This window comes from Notolepis coatsorum, assembly GCF_963971535.1.
Source record: "Notolepis coatsorum genome assembly, chromosome: 13".
Taxonomy (NCBI): Eukaryota; Metazoa; Chordata; class Actinopteri; order Aulopiformes; family Paralepididae; genus Notolepis; species Notolepis coatsorum.
In genome coordinates, this window is record NC_140177.1 from 18314558 (window position 1) to 18339407 (window position 24850).

The 24850-nt window shown below is 43.3% G+C and overlaps 1 protein-coding gene across 1 annotated transcript in view; it reads right to left on the reverse strand.

Moving 5' to 3' along the window:
• The window catches only part of pde1cb (phosphodiesterase 1C, calmodulin-dependent b), a gene marked incomplete at both ends in the record, with an annotated part of 313514 nt that overhangs the window by 247766 nt on the left and 40898 nt on the right, over positions 1–24850 (reverse strand).

Genomic DNA, 24850 nt, shown 5'->3' on the forward strand with positions numbered 1-24850 from the left:
TGTAGTCAGGTTATGACCTATACATTAGGTTAGTCAGTGATGTAATCAGGTTAGGACCTATACATTAGGTTAGTCAGTGATGTAGTCAGGTTATGACCTATACATTAGGTTAGTCATTGATGTAGTCAGGTTATGACCTATACATTAGGTTAGTCAGTGATGTAGTCAGGTTAGGACCTATACATTAGGTTAGTCAGTGATGTAGTCAGGTTAGGACCTATACATTAGGTTAGTCAGTGATGTAGTCAGGTTAGGACCTATACATTAGGTTAGTCAGTGATGTAGTCAGGTTAGGACCTATACATTAGGTTAGTCAGTGATGTAGTCAGGTTAGGACCTATACATTAGGTTAGTCAGTGATGTAGTCAGGTTTGGACCTATACATTAGGTTAGTCAGTGATGTAGTCAGGTTAGGACCTATACATTAGGTTAGTCAGTGATGTAGTCAGGTTAGGACCTATACATTAGGTTAGTCAGTGATGTAGTCAGGTTAGGACCTATACATTAGGTTAGTCAGTGATGCAGTCAGGTTATGACCTATACATTAGGTTAGTCAGTGATGTAGTCAGGTTAGGACCTATACATTAGGTTAGTCAGTGATGTAGTCAGGTTATGACCTATACATTAGGTTAGTCAGTGATGTAGTCAGGTTAGGACCTATACATTAGGTTAGTCAGTGATGTAGTCAGGTTATGACCTATACATTAGGTTAGTCAGTGATATAGTCGGGGAACTTAGGACCTATTTTACAGCATGTGGCTCATCTACATTTCCACATTTACATTTAGTCATTTAGCTGAACGCTTTTATCCAAAGCAACTTACAAGTTCTGTATGACAAGTCAGCAGGAAGGGTACAGCTGAGTCACAATGTTCATCAAACAGTGTTGAAACTTGGGTGTGTTGTAGTGGGGGTCGTTGGGAGAGTGTAGGATTCAAGCGCTGGACAAGGATGAGAGCGACGAGGTGAGAGAGACGAGGCGCGAGTCGACGTTGCAGATAACAAGCTTTACTCGAGCAGTAGTAAACAAGGATACACGTTACACGGTACAAACAAAGCGAACTGTAAAGCACGGAAACAAAACCTCAGCTGTGCTGGAAAACGTGGCTAGGAAGCGGGAACGGACTCATGGGGAAAACAGGAGATAAAGGGCTATTCCGCGGGAATAGCAGGGACACGACAGGATAACGGCAGACAGGGAGCTTCACGAATCAGGAACAGGGTAGCACGACAGGATACATATCAGATATTGATTGAAGAAGTGTGTTTTTGGTCGAAAGATTGGTCGGGTTTCAGCTGTTCAGCTGTTGTCGACGCCTGCAACATCTGACATCCCCCGGGAACGCCGCCGGTGTCTCTATCCTGCCGATGTGACGCTTACTCCAAGAATGCTAAGATCTCAAGGCTTACGGGAGAATGAAAGGCAGCGATATTTGTAAATTCTGGCTCTCTCTCTGCAGAAGGCAAGATTCCTCTGATTCTCAAAATAGCATCAGGAGGAATGTGGCCTGGCTGAAGCGTATGTACCACGAGCGGCGAGCACTCGAGGAATCTCTGAGAATAGTTGAGGGACATTGCCAGATGATGATCAACGCCAAAAAAGGCTATCAGAGCGTGGCTTCATTTGACTACACAACGACAGGCTATGTTGGCTATTTGGGGACGAATATCTTCAATGCAAGATTTCATTACTTTCATTACTGTCTATTTTTAAAAATCGCCGTAGAATCAAACCATAAACAAAGAGGCCTATTAAGATGTTAGATCCTAATATGAAAACGATGTGATTTAATGATCTATGCCTCACCTTGACCTTGTCTATTTTGCTGCTACAGTATATAGTTCATGCTGCACTTTGTGCATTGCTCTTGAGAGAGAGAGAGAGAGGAGAGAGAGAGAGAGAGAGAGAGAGAGAGAGAGAGAGAGAGAGAGAGAGAGAGAGAGGAGAGAGAGAGAGAGAGAGATAGAGAGAGAGAGGGGGGGAGGGAGAGAGAGAGAGACAGAGAGAGAGAAAGATAGAGAGAGATTGTATACATATTTTATGTCTGCACTCATGCATTGCTCTTGATCTACCAATTATGTGCCAATTTTATGTTTTTTTTTTTTTTTACTGCTGTGAAGCACTTCAAGCTGCAATTCTAGCATGAAAGGTGCTATACAAATAAAGTTATCATAAGAGAGCCAAGCAGGCTTGCCGGCCACAGCCTCCAGAACACACAACAACACTCCCACCCCTTGATTATTACTAAAGAAAGCACAACGTGTCTCCTGAACGCCACAGATAGCGACGGGCTAACGCAGAGGAGAGCAGTGCGGGATGTGAATTAAAGGTCTGGCGTAACGCAAGCAGCATCGGTACCGGGCTGCTTACGCAGGACTCCTATATGTCCTGAGTGAGGATTATGGGAATGAGGGGGGGGGGGGGGTGTTGAAAGATATACTTGTTATTAAATCTCAAGACGGATGTACAAAACACAATGAGTGAGAGAGCAGGCGAATTAGTATGTCTCATTCCATGTGATGATGATATCAAGAACATGGGCTTGATTTACGGCTCTCACGACGGCTGTTGGCGGGACGGGGCTTTAATGAATCAAGTCTTATGAATATGAGTTATGCTTATGAGTAAGAGAGAGAGAGAGAGAGAGAGAGAGAGAGAGAGAGAGAGAGAGAGAGAGAGAGAGAGAGAGAGAGAGAGAGAGAGAGAGAGAGAGAGAGCGAGAGAGAGAGAGAGACTGATGAGATATTCTTGTGTCTGAGCTCGGCTCCCTCACGACTCACACACACATAAGAACCACAGCATTAACATCTCCAGTCATTTGGGCATAAAAAATTCAAACCTCATTTGGATCTCTGCGCCGTTCGACGTGGTCGCTCTGCATCAAAGTAGCAATCAGCTCGGAGGCAATGGCCACGTTTTGGCGAACGTCGTCCATCACAAAATAGGATTTCCTATCTATGCTTTCCTTTTCACATCTTACTTATTAGATTTGATTCAAATTTATTGTCATTATACACCACAAGTACAGTACAACGAAAAGAAGTTTGGCATCAAACCAGACTGCAAATGTAACAGTAAAGTGCAATAGTAATATACAATGTACAGGTGATTAAACTGGGTATGATATATTCGTACTACTGAGTGTAGTGCTAATCAGATGTATACAGAGTTGTAGTATTAATATGTACAGTGATACAGGTATAAAGACACTATGGTAGTAAGTCATACTGGCCAGCAGTGTAACTAGTAAGCGTAGGTAAGGGATATGTACATATATATATATATATATATATATATATATATATATATATATATATATATATATATATATATATATATATATATATATATATATATATATATATATATATATATAGTATCTACAGATATGTAAAAGGATATTGTGCAGGTATATACAGACAGATATGGATATATATATATATATATACAGTAAGAATAAATATATATATATATATACGATATATATAGTATTGTACATGCTATCACACAGTAGAGTGTAGAAGGAGGAGTGGGTGCGGGGCTCGAGGGTGCAGTGCTATAAGGCGGCCATATTAATTTGCGAGGAGGTGGAGGTGACATAAGCCCCTGGAGGAAGAGGCATGCCATTATGGGGCTCTCCACAGAGAGTTCCTACAGGTCAAAGGTCATGTATACTATATGCCTGGCTGAGGTGAGGACAGAAGCAATCAGGTTCTGAAGTGTCCATAGTGGCCGATTAGAAATCATCCTCTTGTCACATGGGACGTAACCTCCTCGCAGAGCAGAATGTACTGTGCACAAGAAGTGGTACAACACCACTATTATTGTTTTGTTTTGTTTTGTATTGTATTGTATTGTATTGTATTGTATTGTATTGTATTGTATTGTATTGTATTGTATTGTATTATATTGTGTTGTATTGTATTGTATTGTATAGTATTGTATTGTATTGTTTTGTATTGTATTGTATTGTATTGATTATTATAATTTTTTTGATCCACTTTTTCTCCTCTTTTTCTATTTTTCTCCCATCCCAATTCTGCTGTGCCAATTCTCCCCTCCCCTGTCTTGAACGTTGCTCGCATATGCCCCCCACTGGCCGGTTGTAGGGAGGATAGAAGCCTTGCATCACGTGTCCCCTCCGATACACGAGGAGGCAGCCTGTCACATCTTGTCACCTGCCAGCACGGACTCTCATTGGCGAGGTGCAACGTGTGGGAGGCTCACACTACTCCCGCCATTTCCTGCCTCTGCTGTGCAGGCGTCCCCAACCGACCTGTAGGAGTCGCTGTCCACAACGTCCAGATTACCACCCATCGATTTCCACCCCCTAACTCTGCCAATTGAGTTAGTATGACGACTGGCCCAAGCCGGAGGCAACGCCGACAGCCGGAGTCAAACCCGGTGTCTCTTGCGTTGGTGACGAGTGCAATGTCCGCTGCGCCACCCAGCCGCCACTCATTGTATTGATTATTGTAGCCACGTATTATTAGTATCCATGGAACCTACAGCTGTCTTTTTTAAGATAAGATAAGATATAAGATATTCCTTTATTGGTCCCCTTTGGAAAACGTGGGCGTCATAGCAGGGGAGGGGGGAGGGGAGCTACAGGTATGGGCAGGGAAAGAGTAGACTTCGTATAATAATGGGCAAGTATTTTTATTGCACATTACTTTAGTTACATTCCATAATGATGCACACAAGCAATCTTATTTTTCTTTTTGTTCAAAACTATTTTACAGCGGCATATAACAAAAAAAAATAAAAAATAAAAAACATTCTTTCAATTGGCGGATTTATACATAAAAATAAACAGGATAGTTAAATAAGCTAGATTCTTGCTGGAAAATAAGAAAGATACCAAAAGACCAAAGCATTAGAAAAAGGCAAAAAGCCAAGACAAAACAGACATTAATGTAATAAGAATAACACTGTGAACTTATAGTATATCATCTTCATCCTCCCTCAGACCCTTTAAGTAATCCAACACCGGTCCCCACCTTTCTCCGTCCTGTATTTTTTTATCTAAGCCTCTCTAAGGGTCTCACCCAGCTCCCTCATCCACATTTCAAATGAGGGTGCTGCATCAGACTTCCAGAGTCTCAAGATGAGCTTTTTAGCCAACACAGCACCTAGATATATCGGCCATTTTTCATTGCCAGAGTACATAGTAGCATCGTCGCTAGAGCCCAGAATGGCCACTAAGGGGCAGGGTTCCCACTGTTTATTAAAAGCCTTTGAATAAAAATCAAATATATCAGACCAGAACGTGTGTAGGTTGGGACAAGACCAGAGTTGATGTGTAGGGTACCATCTCTATTTTTACATTTGTTACACAATGCTTTCACCTTTGAGTAGTGCAACCTATGTATCACTTAAACATTTTGAATCAAGTTAATTCTAACATTTACAGAGCACCGGTGAATATTTGTAAGACACGTTTCCCAATATTCCTCATTGAGGGGTATCCCCAGTTCTGACTCCCACTCAGTCCTATATCTTTCTGTGCTAACTATTACCTGATTGAAAAGTGTCTGGTATCATTTTGACACCGCCCCTTTACTACCTGGTCTAACATTAATTATAGTGTCCAGAAAGGCGGTTAGGTGGCCGAGCGGAGATTGCGTTCGTCACCAGCCCCGGAGCTGAGCTGGATTTGCCTGTTCGAATCCAGCTCACAGCTCCGGGGTTGTCACCAGCTTGGCTGGCCGTCTGCACTGATACAATTGGCTGTATCAGAGGGTGGGAGAAGCTGGCGGGGTGGGTCCGGGTCGTTGTAAACAGCGACTCCTACAGTTCGGTCGGGGCGCCTGCTAAGCGCGGATTGGACGTGAGGGGGATAGTGTGGTCCTCCCACACGCTACGCCCTCTCAATGAGAATCCGCGCTGCCAGGTGAAAAGAAGCGGTGATTGGCTGGACGTGTGTCGGAGGAAGCACGTGGTAGCCTCCACTCTCCCAGATGATCTGACTGTGGGGGGTAAGTGCGCAGCGACCAGGAAGGGACTGGGAATTGGCATACGACTAACATTGGGATGGGAGAAAATCGGAGGAAAATGGAGGGGGAAAAAGACCAAAAAAAAAAAAAAAAAAAAAAATTATAGTGTCCAGTGCTTGATGTTGAGGAATGTCTGACCATGTATCTACATGAGTCATTACGAAGTTCCGTATCTGTAGATAGCGGAGAAAATGTGTCGACGGTAAATCATATTTGACTCTCAGTTGTTCGAATGATAAAAACTGGGCCCCTTGGTACAAGTCCTTCAAGCACCCTATACCCTTCACCTTCCACTGTGCAAACCCTTAATCCATAGAGGATGGCTTAAAGGCGTGGTTATTACCGATTGGAGTGTCTGTATACATACCTTCAAGGAGCTGTGTACTATAAAATTCCCTTCATATAGTGATTTGTTTATCTTGACAGGGCTATTCAAAAGGACTAGGAGAGAGGTTCCCTGACAGGCTGCTCGCTCAATTGAGAGCCATGCAGGAGTAACCTCCTCCATGCCCTCAAGGTTAGCACTTCTCCAGAAAGCCAGATTGTTTAATGTGCAGACCAGTAGTAACATTTGAAGTCTGGAAGACCAAAGCCACCCTCAATTTTTGTTTTACATAAGTGTTTTTTTTGCTAATACGTGCAGCTATAATAAAGGGGATTATAATTGAATACATTTTGTTTTTAATACCGCTGTGGTATGAATGCTGGGATTGACTGAAAAAATTATGTAAATCTCGGAAGAACCACCATTTTAATAGCGTTTACTCTCCCAACCAGTGACAATGGGACGGTCTTCCAAAAATCTATATTCTGTTTCAACTGTTTTATTTTTAATTTCCAATTCTCTTCAAGTAGGAGTTCAGGTTTTTTAGTAACGGTCACTCCTAGGTAAGTAAAGCTATCTTTGGTAATCTTAAAGGGGACATAGTTCAATGAGGAGCTATCCTTATTTAATTGTACTTGCATTAATTTGCTTTTATCCCAATTAATTTGAAAACCTGAAAAAAGAGCCAAAATAATTTAACAATTCCACAATTGGAGGAAGGGACTCCTGTGGGTTAGATACGTATAACAAAATGTCGTCTGCATACATTGACAAATGATGCTTTTGCCCTTTAATGGAGACAGGTGATATTCTAGGATGTTTAGTATAAAGTATATTGAATAAACGTCTTAAAGGAAAACTCCAACATTTTGGGAAATTAGCTTATTTAACATCTTCCCTGGAGTTAGACAAGAAGATAGATACCTTTTTTGTCTCTGTTCGTGCATTTAGCTTAGGGAACAGTCGCTCCGTTAGCATAGCTTAGCTTCATCACTGGAAGTGGGGGGGTTTTACAGCCTGACGTTCCCTACAGTGCCCTACAGTCACCAAATACACTCCAAATACAACTCCAAAACGTTCCTGTAAACATGTTGTGACCTGTGTATTTACCACGTGGAGAAATAAAAAATAATTGAATTCGACAATTACGTTTTCTAAGCAGATATACTCTGAACAATTTTTTGCCGAACGACTCCTCTCTGTGCGCAGTCAGTGATTTCTACGTGGAAGCCGTGTTTGTTTACATTCTCATTCATTCAAAGGATCCGAACTGATTGAAGTTTATGGATACCATGACTTAAAATCCTCTTACCTTGACGATTAAAAGCCTCCCCAATTTAGAAAACAGTAATCCAATGGCTGATATTGATAATATACTACTAACTACTGCACGCTCGGAGCTAACCGGAGCTAATACTAAAGCTAATATAATGACTTCCTTTCTGAGGGTTTTCAAAATCAAAGAGCGACGTCTATAGCAGCGGAATACGTTTATTTTGTACATTATCTAACGTTAACACAAACCTAAACTAATGTTACAACTAACCTAAAGTTAGTTTAGGTTCGTGTTAACGTTAGATAATGTACAAAATAAACGTATTCCGCTGCTATAGACGTTGCTCTTTTATTTTGAAACCCCCCAGAAAGGAAGTCATTATATTAGCTTTAGTATTAGCTCCGGTTAGCTCCGATCGTGCAGTAGTTAGTAGTATATTATCAATACCAGCCATTGGATTACTGTTTTCTAAATTGGGGAGGCTTTTAATCGTCAAGGTAAGAGGATTTTAAGTCATGGTATCCATAAACTTCAATCGGTTCGGATCCTTTGAATGAATGAGAATGTAAACAAACACGGCTTCCACGTAGAAATCACTGACTGCGCGCAGAGAGGAGTCGTTCGGCAAAAAATAGTTCAGAGTATATCTGCTTAGAAAACGTAATTGTCGAATTCAATTATTTTTAATTTCTCCACGTGGTAAATACACAGGTCACAACATGTTTACAGGAACATTTTGGAGTTGTATTTGGAGTGTATTTGGTGACTGTAGGGCACTGTAGGGAACGTCAGGCTGTAAAACCCCCCCCACTTCCAGTGATGAAGCTAAGCTACGCTAACGGAGCGACTGTTCCCTAAGCTAAATGCACGCACAGAGACAAAAAAGGTATGTATCTTCTTGTCTAACTCCAGGGAAGATGTTAAATAAGGTAATTTCCCAAAATGTTGGAGTTTTCCTTTAAGTTGAAATAGATATGCCTATTAGGAATAAAGCCTGTTTGATCCGGGTGCACTAACTTCTGAATGTGAACTTTTAACCGCTTGGCCAGAATCTTGCTAAGCAGCTTTGTTGACACAGGTAGAGCGGGAAAGAGTAGAATACATGAATATAGGCAATACAATTTGATCTGAATATAAAAAATATGATGAAGAAATAAGCAGTGTAAACAATATAATGAACTCTGAATATAGAACTACGAGAGAAAAATAGGTAATAAATTATTAGAATCTGAGCATATACTATGAGTAAGAGTAAAAGTAAACAGTATACACAAGGTGCAGTATACACAAGGTACCCTAACTGCCATGATATACTGTACATCATATGTTGCAATCCATGCAGGTTTTCGTGGTTATGAGTCAGACACACTTAGTGGTCAGACGTTCCTAGTAGTTCTCCAGTTTTGTTGTCATCACTGTCCTGATCTCTGTGTAATATTTCTTGGCTCCATCACCGTTGCTATTTGCAAGGACAGGACCGCCACGTGACTCTAATTCACCGGTGTGTAAAAACACTTATATCCAAATACCAACGCTGATTCCTACCTAGCTGTCTGTGTCAGCCAGCCCAGATGCCTCAGGGCCAATCACAGCACAGGACAGATGATGACGCTACTCTGTACCGAGAGCTCACTGCATGGTCACGGCCTACAGGAAACACTGCCTTTACTGTAACTCACTCAGCGCGATGTGACAAGCATCACCACCAACGTGTGCCGTGCAGAGGAAATAGTCTGCCGCACCCTGTTCCCCAATAGCCCATTTCCCTACATGCCGCTCCCTTACGATGTTAGCCAGATAAGACGGAGCTAACGCAGTAATGGACCAGGTTTCTGCCCTGGGTGAGACAGGTGATGGATGTCTGCAGACTTTAAAAGCACCAATACGGGGGTGGCCGGGTAGCGCAGCGGACTAAGTGTCTGCCTACCACCACAGAGCCAGTGGGATCGAATCCGGCTGTGGTGCCTCCGGCTTGGCCGACCGTCCATACAATTGGCAGTGTTAGCGGGTGGGAAGCTGGCATAGGTGGGTCCTGGTCGTTGTAAACAGCGACTCCTACAGTTCGGTCGGGGCGCCTGCACAGCAAGGGAAGGATCTGGGAGAGGTAGTGTGACCTTCCACACGTTACACTCTCCCAGTGAGAGTCTGCGCTGCCAGGTGAAAAGAAGCGGTGGGCTGGCTACACATCTGTCAGAGTGTAGGGGGTAGAGTGCGCAACGACCAGGAAGGGGAGTGGGAATTGGCATAACGACTAACATTGGGATGGGAGAAAAATGGAAAAAGACGGGGCGGAAAAGATAATAAAAAAAAAAATTAAAAAAAATGCACCAATAGGCCTACGGATTTTATTTTTCATTTTGACCCGAATAAATGTAGGGTAGTATTATTCATTCTTGAAGTTTGAGTTTGTTTTGAAGATAATAATATGATTTTGTGTTTGATTTGTGTTTTTTTCTGGAACATTCTTAACCAGTTGTAAATCATCATGTCTGCTTTACTTCAATGTTTTACAGCCATCGCCAAGGAAACCGAACCCTTTATAGTCACAAAATACAGCAAATACCATTGAAAACTAATATTTGACCTGCTGTCTAGTGGTCCTTGTGTCCGGAGCTCAAGTCAACCAGCAGAATGAAAACATGTATATGTTGCTCTTTTCTTTTCTTTATTTTGGGGTGGGTCTACAGTACCTAGTTGTTTACGTTTGGATTCCTGATTGCGTCTTTAAATATTCTTTAGATGTTCACAGGTGAGCGGTTCGCACACACAGGCTGTCTTCAAAGACCCGAGTGAGGAGGAAAGGATCAGCGCAAATCTCAAGAAACGTCCCTTGAGAGTGATTTCCTCATATCCATGCTCCACCATAGCAGCTCTGGAGACTGTAACGGTCACAAATGTGACTACTACAATGTTTTCGTCTTATTATTTAGTTGCAGTGCTTATACTTGACGTAGCAACAGGTTTAATGTGATTCAACTTGAGTCAGTGACTCACTTCACTTCCTGTCTACCTGCCGTCCGGCACAACGTTAACTTGTCTTCTCTAGTAATGATTTGGCTCGTGTCTGTGAATCTATATGTCGATCTACATGTATGTTATATACTGTACATGTAGAGATTATAGAGCCGTATGACCAGGTATGGTTATAAGCCTAACGATATTTTGATAATAAATGGGTACGTGCAAAATCCTATCCAAAAAAAACCGATCCTGCAAAATCCCCCAAAAATAGCTATCCTGGTGTACTTCTTTAATGCTAACAAGTTAACGACATCACACAGCCAGACACTGGAATCTAATCTTGGCCACATTAAAATAAAAGAAATTTAACAGCCAAACAAAAAAACATCTGAAATCTGATCTGAGCAATAAATCAGAATTGAGCACTCAAGCTTGCAGTGTGAACATACACAAGCTTTAGTGCTGAGCACAAGCTTTAGTGCTGAACACATGCTTGCAGTGTGAACGTACACATGGGCCTCAGCTTTTTTTTCTGAGAGTAGGCATGCCTTTCTAACTCAAGTAAATATAGACAAAAATATATAATAATATTAATATTATATTAATAATATAATTCACCCTTGTTCAAAACAAGACCCGTAACGCAACATAAGGCCACCTAATCCGACCATATTGATCCAGCTCAATCAATAACCCAAATATGATTCTATCATTGGAAAGGTTGTAGGTTGGTCACAGGGGGTTAAAATCTATTGATCAACAAACACTTAATCATGAAATGTCACAACACAGTATGAAAGCATGACGCAACCCCAAGCGGTATGGATCTATGAGAAACTGGAGCACTTCATGAACGAGTATGTGACCTAAAATATGATGAAACAATTAACCTATTGAGAGAAAATGGTGGTTTTTTCAATGTATATTTGGTTATAAACTGATATAAAGAGACGCTTTAAGAGGGTAATATCATTATCATCACGGGATGATATTGACGGTGGTGGAACCAGTGGTTTCACAGGCACAGGCCGCGTCAGCGAGGGTTTTGTTATGAATTCCTTGGAAGAACACAGATAAGAGCGAGTGTACTGTAGGCCCAGAGCAGGAGGGAGAGAGGTTCAGTGAATGAAACGTTTAATGGTGTGAAAGGTTATTAACGCAGTTGTCATGACAACGCATCGCATGACAACCAGAAGGCGGGGCCGTCGTTGCGACGACGAACATCTATAAGTCGAACGGTGTTTCCGGGTGTAAGGCAGACTAGAATCTGACCAAGAGCGAGTAGGACTGAGATCACACGAAGACACTATCTCCTCTCATTGAGAGGGGGGGGGGGGGGAGGAAGAATGCCACATCAGCATTAGCTTCGGCTACCACGAGGATGGTCTCGGCTAACGAACAGGCCTGACCACTATTGGACTGAATAACAAAAGGACGATAGACGAACACACTGAAAGATCATTAGAATAGACTCTTCAAGGACGATACAATTTGATAACATCTGATAACATCTGATTATGAGGTTCTGTTTATAGCAATAAAACAACGCTTTTCCTCATAAGGTATCTCACGGTGTCGAAGTGTCGAATTCTTACGGAGGTGGAGAATTAGTATGGTTTATGGATTGCACTAACGGGGGAGATAAGGATCTTATCAGCCAGTGTCGGAGAGACGTCAGGACCATTAAAATGACACAACGCAGAGGAATTGGATGGAGAGCCAAAACAGATGAAGACGTGATACTGGCCAGTTTGATCAGGATCTTACACTATATAGATGTTTTGCACAGAGACCAGAAGAAGCAGGAGGGACAGTGAATAAACCAGCGGATAATACGGTACAAGGCATTGTGTCAACAAGATCACAGGTTCAAATCCTACAAGGACCTCCCATTGTGGAAATTAAATGAGAGACTAATTGTAAATATAAGAAAGTTACACATACACACAGTCCTCATATCCCTCCTAGAACACACACAGTCCTCATATCCCTCCTAGTTACACATACATACAGTCCTCATATCCCTCTTAGTTACATGTACACACAGTCCTCATATCCCTCCTAGTTACACACACAGACACAGTCCTCATATCCCTACTAGTTACACGTACACACAGTCCTCATATCCCTCCTATAGTTACACACACAGACACAGTCCTCATATCCCTACTAGTTACACGTACACACAGTCCTCATATCCCTCCTAGAACACACACACAGTCCTCATATCCCTCCTAGTTACACATTCACACAGTCCTCATATCCCTCCTAGTTACACATTCACACAGTCCTCATATCCCTCCTAGAACACACACACAGTCCTCATACCCCTCCTAGTTACACACACACACACAGTCCTCATATCCCTCCTAGTTACACATAACACACGGTCCTTATATCCCTCCTAGTTACACATTCACACAGTCCTCATATCCCTTCTAGTTAGTGTTACACATACACATAGTCCTCATATCCCTTCTAGTTACCAGTGTTGGGAAAGTTCACTTTCTACATGAACTAGTACAGTTCACAGTTCACACATTTTAAAATGAACTAGTTCAGTTCATAGTTCATAATTCAAAATGTTGAACTAAAGTTCATGGTTTCAAAAATGAACTAATTTATAGTTTATAGTTCTTTTTTCAATACGTTGCTGCGAGCTATTATTTGTAAAATGTATTGCCTCAACCCATATAGAACCACAGACAGCAATCAGAATACTGGAATTTTTCCATAACACTTTGCTGCCGCCCATTCAGTCCACACTAGTAGCAGCTGCAGCTTTCATCTCTACAGTATATTTTCAAAAACATGAGGAAACACGTGCTGCTTGAATGGTCTTTATTAAGTATAATAATCTAAATATCCTTAAAGTACTAAACACGAAAGTAGTCATTGTGCAAACATATAACATATAAACATGTGCCGACATAACTCTGTACTAACACAACACAACACAAGGTAGGAACCAGGCTGAGGTATGAAACTAAGGTTGTACCTCAAAGTTCAATATTCAAAGTGCAAAACATTTACTGACTTTAACTAAAACTCTTTTAAATGCTCATACGCCGACGCCGTAGAGTCTGACTCTGAGCGAGTGCTGCTGCTATACTACCCGGTTCCGCGGTTCCACATTGTTCTTGTTGTGAGGAGTCTGATGACGTATATTTTTGTGCGACAGCCAGGGGTGACAGGCAGCGTACGCGTCACAGGCAGCTTGCGGTTGCCAGATTGGGTGGATTTCCGCATTATTTTGAAGCCTCTTTACGGTGTGTTTTAACTGGGTTTTTCGGCTGAAAGGCATATGAACTCTGGCACACTTTTGAACGCCGTTATAATACAGTGCTGAGAATGAACGTGTTATCAATTACGTTCATCTAGCGGAAATACAGTACGTTCAGTTCACGTTTGCCCAAAATACGAACGCTTTCATGAACGATCGTTCATTGAACGCGTTCAGGTACATCACTGCTAGTTACACACAGTCCTCATATCCCTCCTAGTTACACACAGTCCTCATATCCCTCCTAGTTACACATTCACACAGTCCTCATATCCCTCCACTCAGGGCATTTTGGGGTAGAACACATCATAGCCTACTACAATAACCTAGGGGTCCGCAAAGATGATTTCAAACTAGAAATGGTTACAACAGCTGAGGTACTCAAAAAACTGAGCGCTCTCCAACCTAACAAGGCCACTGGCCATGACAATATCCCCTCCAAATTCCTCAGACTCAGCAGCCGCCATCACCCGTCATCACACACATAATAAACCTCTCCATAAAACAGGGACACGTACTTCAAAATTGCGAGAGTAACACCCCTGCACAAAAAGGCCAGCAAATTAGACCCAGGCAACTACCGCCCTGTTTCTACCTCCATCTCGAAAGTCATGGAAAAAATTGTATACGAACAGGTCGAAAAGTACCTTGCGGAATTTTTTTTTATCTACGAATTCCAATCTGGCTTCAAAACATCCCACTCCACTGACACATGCCTTCTCTATTTGAACGACCACATCAAACAAGAGGTGGACGCGGGCAAATACTGCGGCATGGTCATGCTGGACCTACAAAAGGCCTTTGACACTGTCAATCACTCCATTCTGATTGACAAGCTAAAAGCAATTGGTTTTGATAGTTTATCAGTGAGATGGATGCAATCCTACCTGGAGGGGAGAGAACAGATGGTGGGGGTAAACGGCACACTATCCCCCCCCTCCCAGTGAGCTGTGGTGTTCCACAAGGAAGCATACTAGGACCGTTACTGTTCCTAATTTATGCAAATGACATGTTGTCAGCTTGTGACTGCAACTTGTTCCTGTTCGTGGACGACTCAGGCCTGCTGGTCTCTGACAAGAACACGTTACAGGTTAAAAAAACCCTCAGCTCGGAACTAGGCAGAATCTGCATCTGGCTCGCTGATAACAAACTATCATTACACCTGGGTAAAACAGAGTCCATTCTCTTCGGTTCAAATAACAAACTCAGCAAGACCGACGGCTTCTCAGTTACAGTAGGTGACAATATTGTCACAAGGAAAGATGAAATTACATACCTAGGTTCCATCCTAGAGGCAAATCTTTCCTGTGACAAAATGGCATCCAATGTAATAAAAAAAAGTCAACAAACAAACTCGATTCTTGTACCAGATCTCCTCTCTGGTAAACAAGAATACCCTGAAGACTCTGGCAGGAGCACTCATTCAAGGGTACTACGACTATGCTTGCACCTCATGGTACCAAAGCACCTCAAAGGCGCTAAAAACAAAATTACAAACAGGTCAATCAGACTACTGCTTGACCTTACTCCTAGAACCCACCTCACCCCTGCCCACTTTGACAACCTAGGATGGCTTAGAGTAGACGACAGAGTACAGCACATTGCAATGGGCCTGGTCTACAAGATACACTACATGACTAAGGTACCCATGTACATGTCAAAATACTTCCCAAAGGTCAGTGAATACCACGATCACAACACCAGAGGGAGCTCCACAAATCATGTTAAACCCAGATTCGGCTCAAACAAGGGACTAAACACGTTTCGCAATTATGCCACATCAATGTGGAACGCCCTACCCACAGCTGTAAAGGAATGTGAATCACTACCCACTTTCAAAACCACTCTCAAAGAGCACCTACGGGAGGCTGCAATTCGAAACTGGCCCCTGTAAATGTCCTAACGCAACCCCCCTCCTAGTTACACACACGCAGTACTGATACCCCTCCTAGAGAGGTCAGAGTGCAGGGTCGCCCACAGTGCATCAGACCCAGTACATCTACAATAGTAACGTGACAAGCGCGTGACATCACACGGCCACATCACACCGTGTGACATCACACAGCCACCTCACAGTGTGACATCACACCACGTGACATCACACCGTGTGACATCACACAGCCACATCACACCGTGTGACATCACACAGCCACATCACACCGTGTGACATCACTCCCACATCACACAGTGTGACATCACACCATGTGACATCACACCATGTGACATCACACAGCCACATCACACAGCCACATCACACAGTGTGACATCACACCATGTGACATCACACAGCCACATCACACCATGTGACATCGTGGATAGCGGCGACGCGGCCTCTTCAGCACCGCGCTCACGGCGGGTTTGTCTTCCATCATGTTGATGGAATAACTCCACCGTGCCGCCCCTTGTTTTTGGTGTCAGTCCAGGTGCCAGCGCGGACAGTGGGGCCTCGTTAGCGGCGGGGGGGGCTCCCAGAGAGGGAGGGTCTGTCGACCCACTGCCCGACTAAGACAGGAGGTCCGCCTCCGGAGTGGCGGGAAGGAAGGAGGAGCCGGACACATTAATCAGTGGCGGAGTTCCTCACACTGCGCAGCGTCCAATTAACCAGGAGATGAATCACGCGGCTGTCGGCGCCTCCACACAGCGTGTGTGTGTTTCTTCATTTTATTTAACCTTTATTTAACCAGGCAGGTCAATTAAGAACAGATCCGTATCTACGCGGCCTGGCGAGAGGACGGAAGGGCCTCTGGAAGGGTAACAAGGACAACGAAATGTAATCAAATATAATACATTTTTAAATAAATGTATAAATAAACCAAAAAGAACAATCCAGTTAAGACTATTGGACACAGACGATACATACATCTCAGAAGTCAGGGACATAATTAACACAAACAAACAAACAACTAAATACAATGACGGGGCAACAGCGGCTCAGGAGGTCGTCTGGTAATCAGATGGATTACCTGCTCATCGGGAGCAATTAGGGGTTAAGTGTCGGGAATCGAACCGGGAAGCTTCCTAATACCAGACGACCGCTGTACCTCCTGAGCCACTGTCGCCCCGAGACCAAGACATGCAGCGTCTTTTACACGTGTGTGTGTGTGTGTGTGTGTGTGTGTGTGTGTGTGTGTGTGTGTGTGTGTGTGTGTGTGTGTGTGTGTGTGTGTGTGTGTGTGTGTGTGTGTGTGTGTGTGTGTGTGTGTGTGTGTGTGTGTGTGTGTGTGTGTGTGTGTGTGTGTGTGTGTGTGCGTGTGTGAACGTGTATAGTGTGTGTCTGTCTGCACCCCTGCATGCACTTTAACCCAGCCTTATTCGTGCGACTGCACATGAGTAACTAGGCACAATATGAGATGATATGAGACGAGAGAAAGAGAGAGAGAGAGAGAGAGAGAGAGAGAGAGAGAGGACGGGTTACGAAATGCAATTAGCTGCTTAATGCCACGCGCAAAACCTGCCGGACGCGCCGCCCGTCCGTACGGCCGCTCATTAGCTCACCAGAGCTGAGGCTCGCCAGCCGCGCCTAATGACCACAAACAACAACATGACACCAGCCGCGCCGCAGCGTGGGTTTGCGCTGTAATGGCTCCATATTGCTGCTCTCGGTCTGTAGCCGTGCCGCCGGAATGAGGGAAGTGGAACGGAATGTCCCGACGAGGCCTGTGTGTGTGTGTGTGTGTGTGTGTGTGTGTGTGTGTGTGTGTGTGTGTGTGTGTGTGTGTGTGTGTGTGTGTGTGTGTGTGTGTGTGTGTGTGTGTGTGTGTGTGTGTGTGTGTGTGTGTGTGTGTGTGTGTGTGTTGTTGTGTGTGTGTGTGTGTGTGTGTGTGTGTGTGTTTGTGTGTGTGTGTGTGGTTGTGTGTGTGTGTGTGTGTGTGTGCCTGTGTGTGCCTGTGTGTAGCTGGTGCAGTCGATGGTAAAAAAAAAAAATGAAACTTTGTTAACAAAAAGCAGATAAAAGTCTAAAGCGTCCGCTCTGTCGGCGACATTAGAGAGTTCACTCTGGAGAACAGCTGCTGTCCACGCGGCTCTGTGCCGTCGGGAGAGAGATTTAACGACCCAAATAGATAGCAGGGGGGGGGGGGTGAAGGAACAAAACAAAAAAGGTGGCGTAAAATCTAATATGGGCCCTTGAGGCAGTGTAGCGTGAGGATAGATGGATGTCTGTATCAAGTTTTGTGTGAATCAACGGCGCAGGAGTTCTGACTTTTCAAAGTTAAAAGGTTTGACCTTTAATTATAGCGCCCCCTTTAGGCCAAGTGTGGGGGAGCGTTTACTTTACCCACCACTTCCAATCAATGGGTCAAAGTTCATGTTGCTATACCATTTGCCATCTCGCAGGAATTAGAAAAAACAATGTGAAGAATAAGAAGAAGATGAAGCAGAAGAAGAGGAAGATGATGATGAAGAAGAAGAGGAGGAAGTAGAAGAAGAAGAAGAAGAGGAAGACGTTGATGAAGAGGAAGAAGAAGAAGAGGAAGTAGAAAAATAAGAAGATGAAGATGAAGAAGAAGAAGATGATGATGATGATGATGATGATGATGATGATGATGATGATGATGCTGATGATGATGATGATGATGAAGAAGAGGAAGTAGAATAGGAAGAGTAAGAAGATGATATGATGAAGACGAAGAAGAGGCAGTAGAAAAAGAAGAAGAGGAAGAAGATGAAGATGATGAAGAAGAAGAGGAAGTAGAAGAAGAAGAAGCGGAATAAAATGAAGAAGAAGAGGAAGAAGAAGTAGAAGAAGTTGAGAAGAGGAAGAAGAGGAAGAAGTAGTAGAAGAAGAGGAAGAAGAGGAAGAAGAATAAAAAAAGAAGAAGAAGACGAAAAATTATAATAATAATATTTTTCATATGTTGCTGACTGTCCATGGTTTATTTAGCAATAACTCCCTGGATTTATTTTTGCACCATTCACTCAGAGCTTCACTCGACCTCCGATCCCCTTCCATGGCAATTGGCGACGGTTCCTTTGTCTCCTTCACAGCCCCCGTCTCCCGGGGACGCCGGACCGGGGGAATCTGTCTCCATCGTCCAATAAAATCGAATCATCATGGCCTGGGGGACAGCGACCGCCTCCGCCCCCCCCCCCCCCCCCCCCCCCCGGAGGTGACAGGGCGGATACGTCAGGGTTATGGATGACTGCGCGGTTCCACGGCCGTTCGATCACACAGCCTTATTGCCTTCGATCGGCTACCTGTATCCGCGGTTAAAACAGGTCCAAGATAAGACGATAAGATTTCTCATGTAAAAATATGAGAAGAATAAACAGTGTAAACAAAATAATTAACTCTAAATATAAAATGATGAGAAAAATAAACAAGTGTAAACAAAGGTGCCATTGAGGGTCTGTCTGCATGCCCAATCGGTTATATTATACGTTACAATAAATATACGCAACAAAGAATTTGAATCTGAATGTATACTATGAGTAAGAGGGAACGTAAACAGTATACACTATATAAGGTGCAGTATACACAAGGTAAGTGGGACGTCCAAGGCAGGTATATAGGGAAGAGGCTGCAAGCATCACAATGCAGCAAAGACAGACCGGTGTGAAACGTTGTGTTCTACGCGTCTAACCCCGAGAGTCTCCAATTAAGGAAGGTCAGCGTCTCAGCTATCAGACATCTCGGTAGATAAGCAGACGCATCCGCTATGTACTCTGTGTCCATTCGGTCACTCTGCTTAGGTCACCGTTTCCCCTGTTGGTTGAAGAGGAGCCAATCCATTTGGCTCTGCTTAGATTCAAGATTCAAGAGGTTTAATCGTCACATAGATACACAAGATATAGTGAAATGAAGGTGGCCATGCCCGCCTTCGATTGTGCAAAAAAATACAATAGAATAATAGAATAAAATAGAATAGATAATGAAATGGACATGATAAAAAGTACTAAGATAAAATATAATGCAATGCTAAGCTTACGAATGAAAAGCTTACTATACAACTATCTCAATGTTCTCAATGCGAAAGCGTGACAAGACATCTGTGGTGTTAAAGAGAGTAGAGAAGTGCAGTGAAATCACCATAATGCACGACAGTAATGAGGCTTTGAGATCTTTGAGATCTTTGATATCTTTGAGATCTTTGAGATGGCAGAAAACAAGAAGGGCAATGAGGTTCCGATGATTTTTGGGAAATAAATGTATTTCGTTTTACACTTTTCACTTTTCACTCAGAGATGGTTTTTACCTAACAAGGGCAGTGTTAGGCAAGTTACCTCAGGAAGTGTAATTCGTTACTTTACTGATGACTTTGTATCAAAGTAATAAGTTACGTTCCTCCCTCCGAAAGAAGTAATATACAACCTGTTGTTAGTTGTCCAGATGTCAGCTGTGGCGAAAACAAAGTCTACCTTTCTGATTTTGGCCTTCAAATTAGCTTCCATCACCGCATATTCTCTCTCTCTCTCTCTCTCTCCTCTCTCTCTCTCTCTCTCTCTCTCTCTCTCTCTCTCTCTCTCTAGAAAATCATCTTTCTCTGTTGACAGCTTGACATTGTTCTTTGTGGGTATTTTTCTCTATGAAGCGTCGAAATGAGGGGCGAGTCAACTGTGGAAATAGGTAACATAATACCCAGCGACGAGCTTCTTCAGACCTTCAACTGTAAGGTGTTTAATGAGAATGTACTCCCTGTCAAACTCCATCGTATGTTTGCTAATATTCCAGATGTCTGTTCTAAATGTTGGGACCGGAAGGGTACTTTGTTCCACTGTCTGTGGGATTGCCCAGAGATCCAGAATCTTTGGAAGACAAAAAGTGTTTGTCAGAAATGTTTGAAGTGCCTTTGAGTGCCAAACTTTGTATACTTGGAATATATATACAGAGGACCTCCTTGTGCCAAACACAGAGCTTCTGGACCTTGGGCTCTGCAGTATGTTGGAAGAGTATGACTGCTCCGACACTGGAGAATGTGGATAAAGGAAACTTTCAGACTGTATTGGTTCTGAAGGCCCGCTGTGTGGGTTTTAGCTCCACAACATACTAACACAACCTCATAATTCAAAAAGATTATCCCAGATCTTGAATTGCACTTATTTTGTGCAAAACCAGTACTCAGGCAGCCCTTCCCCCCAAATTGGAGGAATCCTGTGGATCTTTGTCAGGAATGTCGAGGGGAAGTCACTGGTCACATGCTAATGTTAGGACGTCACCGTGACATTTACATAGCTTGTTAAAACCGCTCGTTAAAACCGTAACGCGTTACATTCGCCGACGACTCTCCCCTATCGCTCCCCTATATTGTGTACAAACTAGATGCTCAGAAGCCCTCTTAATAACATCCCTCACCACAACAGACCTTGCGTTGTGATTTGCATAATGGCACCCGGCTTGTCACGCGATCCTTTGTGCTTCCTGTGTCTCTGTCCCACCACGGGCTCTGCCGGCGCCACCTGTGGCATTTGTAACGGTCGCAGGTGCCATGCGGGGGTTAATTGGAATCAGGCGTTGAAGTGATGTGTTCTAAAAGTGACAAGGCATTATGTTAATGGTGGTTTGAAGTCCACATTATCAAGGTGGAATCAATCATGTCCGTGTCCCCGGAGCCAAGCATCATAATGAGAATGCTTTGTGTGCGTGTAGGTGTGGGTGTGTGTGTGTGTGTGTGTGTGTGGGTGTTTGTGTGTGTGTTTATGCATAGGGAGCGCTATGTGTCAAATAGTAGATGTTCCCTCTTGACAGGCAAACAAACTACCTGGATAGTCAAGTGCCTTTAATAAAGTTTGGATGACAAAAACTCAAACAGAATAAATTCAGATCAATCTACATATTTACAAATACACTAGATGAGCGTGCTCAGTGGAGATTATGATCTAATAATCATAACTACCTACCTTGTACTATATATAACTCTGTATGATCTATCTATCTATCTATCTATCAGAATGCAGTTATTGTCCCCTGCACGATAATAAACGGTGACGCGACGTGATAGGACCACACGGAAAACGGCTGCTTGTCCATCTCTGAGCACATTTTGTCATGCAAAGTCAAGTAGCCAGGCGAGCACCACAGCTAAGTAGTACCGACCACAGCTGTCTTTGCATATCAACAACAGCCCAGTCTTCAGGTGTGCTCAAATAGGCTACATAACACCCCTCCCCAGTTTGGTGTGTAAACTGTGAACGATGTGTCTGTGTGACTGAGGCTGCGGTTACACCTTTCGTTTCATTTTCGTTTCATTGTCATACGTGTTTCGCCGCGACGTCCTGCGCCTCGAGTCACACTTTCGTTTTTTTTAGTTTTTGTCACCTGAGCACACTGATGTAGTACACTGCCAAAGCAGTAGGTGGCAGTAGGTGGCGAACATGAAGGCAATTTCAACCAATCAGAACTTGAATGTGCCAATACACTTCCTGGTAGCTCCAGCAAAGAAAATGTCAACAAGGCAGATGCCTATGGGCGCCACCATCTTGCCTATTTACTCAATGCAGCAATTCTTTTTCAGCAAAGCCTAATAAAAGTGCAATAAACAAAACGGATACATTCACTGTGTGTTCTGCCTGTCATTTGTTGATGAAACAAAACTAACATCAACACAAGTGACCACCAGGAGCGGATAGTTTAGTCTAAAAAAAGATCGGTAGCATTGTTAGCTGCATGCTAACGTCAATGGAATTTGCCATTATAACAGTATAGCATTGTGGCTAGAAGCTAACGTTAGCTCACGCTACTTAGCCAGCACCAAACTGATGATATCGGGAGCTATCAGTGGTTAGATAACATTAGAGACAACGCTGTGTGTATTAAACAAAGGTGAATAGATGACTGGGCCATTTTGTTTAATGCTTGTTAAGTTGAAAGATGAGCTTTGAGCTAACAGGGTTTGATAGCTAACACTAGCTCATGTTATCCAGTGGCAGTGCCAATCGGTAATGCTAGCAGAATGAATGGATGTAAACTTTATTTAACATATTGCATATGGGTACAATACAATACGGCTCAATACAAACAATTGTTAAGGGAATGCAGACTGTTGTAGCTTGGACTGGGGTCCTTATAACAATAACTTGACAACACATAGTAGCTGCAGCTATTTGGTTTTGGACAGCACCGGAAGGGCACGCAGATGGTATCTACTGCGCATGGGCGTTTTTCGCAACAACGGCTCCGTGCAGACTACACGCTGTTGTCGGCGCGTTTTTTAGCGGTTCTCCAAAACGCAAACACAATTTAGCGTTTCAGCCGTATCCACAAAAAAAACGCCAAAAAACGCATTTCTGTGTAATAGGGACATGAAACGTATTCAAAAACGTATAAAAAAACGCCACAAAAACACCAGTCTAACCATGGCCTGAGATTGCCATGAAATGCAACAGCATTGCTTGGTGTCTGTGAAATATCTGTATGTCTGTCTGTCTGTATTTAAAAGCCTCTAGGCTGTTGTTTTATACATTGTAGATAATAAATAGCGCAATCTCTCTCTCTCTCTCTCTCTCTCTCTCTCTCTCTCTCTCTCTCTCTCTCTCTCTCTCTCTCTCTCTCTCTCTCTCTCTCTCTCTCTCTCTCTCTCTCTCACTCGAGTGGCATTATGACTTGTCATAAGTGAATTATATATAGAAATAACTCACCAAAATGGACTTGCACAGCTGATTTAAAAAAAATATCTACGAAAAGGGGACACACACCCCTTCACCCCACCTCCACCCACCCGCCGCAACCATACAGCTATGCGTAGCAGCCCTCCGCCACTGACCACACCTCCAAATGTGACCCCCTCCACCACTGACAACAGAGTTACGCCCTTGGGCCAGTATGACTTACTACCATAGTGTCTTTATACCTGTATCACTGTACATATTATATTACTCTGTACGTACATCTGATTAGCACTATACTCAGTAGTACTCATTTATATATTTTATACCTAGTTTAATCACTTGTACATTGTATATCACTATTGCACTTTACTGTTACATTTGCACTCTGGTTGGCTGCCAAACTTATTTCCGTTGTACTGTAATGCTGTATAATGGCAATACATTCTATGTCCCTGTCTATATCACTTAACCCTTTTAGGACTGTGTATATAGAATTCCCCCTGGATATTTCATATATATATATATATTTCTGACCGGTTATCTGCGTTAAGGCTGTGCTTGTTGAGTGACTCTCCTTACAAGCATGCTGAAATTGATTGGATGCCAAACTTCTTTCCGTTGTACTGTACTTGTGCTGTATGATGACAATACATTTGAATCTAATCTAATCTATTCTCTGCCACTCGGGCATGCCTGCCGTTAAGAATGCATGCCTGCCGTTAAGAATGCCTGCCTGCCGTTAAGAATGCCTGCCTGCTATCCGGAATGCAAGCTGAGGCTACAATGAGACATGAGAGAAGGTCTCAATCAGGCTTCCCCGTGTCTTCTGTGCCCACCGAGCAGGAGGTGAAGAGAGAGGGCGAGCGAGAGAGAGAGAGAGAGAGAGAGAGAGAGAGAGAGAGAGAGAGAGAGAGAGAGAGAGAGAGAGAGAGAGAGAGAGAGAGAGAGAGAGAGAGAGAGAGAGAGAGAGAGAGAGAGAGAGAGAGGGGTCCTGAGGCACGACAGAGAGCGTCCTGACTGGATGCATCGCCGCCTGGTCTGGGACCTGCTCTGCGCTACAGACAACAAACATCTGTGGATGTGAGCTTCCCCCCAAAACCAGACCAGCAGACTCCAGAGCAGTTTTGTTTACCCGCAGGCAATCAGACTCATGAACAAATAACTAACAGCTGGTTACCTGCCTGTGACTGTGGTATTCTAGTGCTGTTTTATCACTGTTTCTGCTACTGATTCGCACACTACACCCATGACATGTTTGTTAAGTCAACACTTAGAGCTATTTGTTCATTTTTATCCTAATGCCACGCCGCTCCCAGCACACCCACACTGTGATTATTATGTTATGATTATCTAGGGTGGAGAAAGGTCCGGCTATGCAAGACTACATGACCACAAGGCAGGCCTAGGTACCGTGAGTAAACAACAAGTAGATTCCAACTGATATAGCGGTACACCGGTCATTATA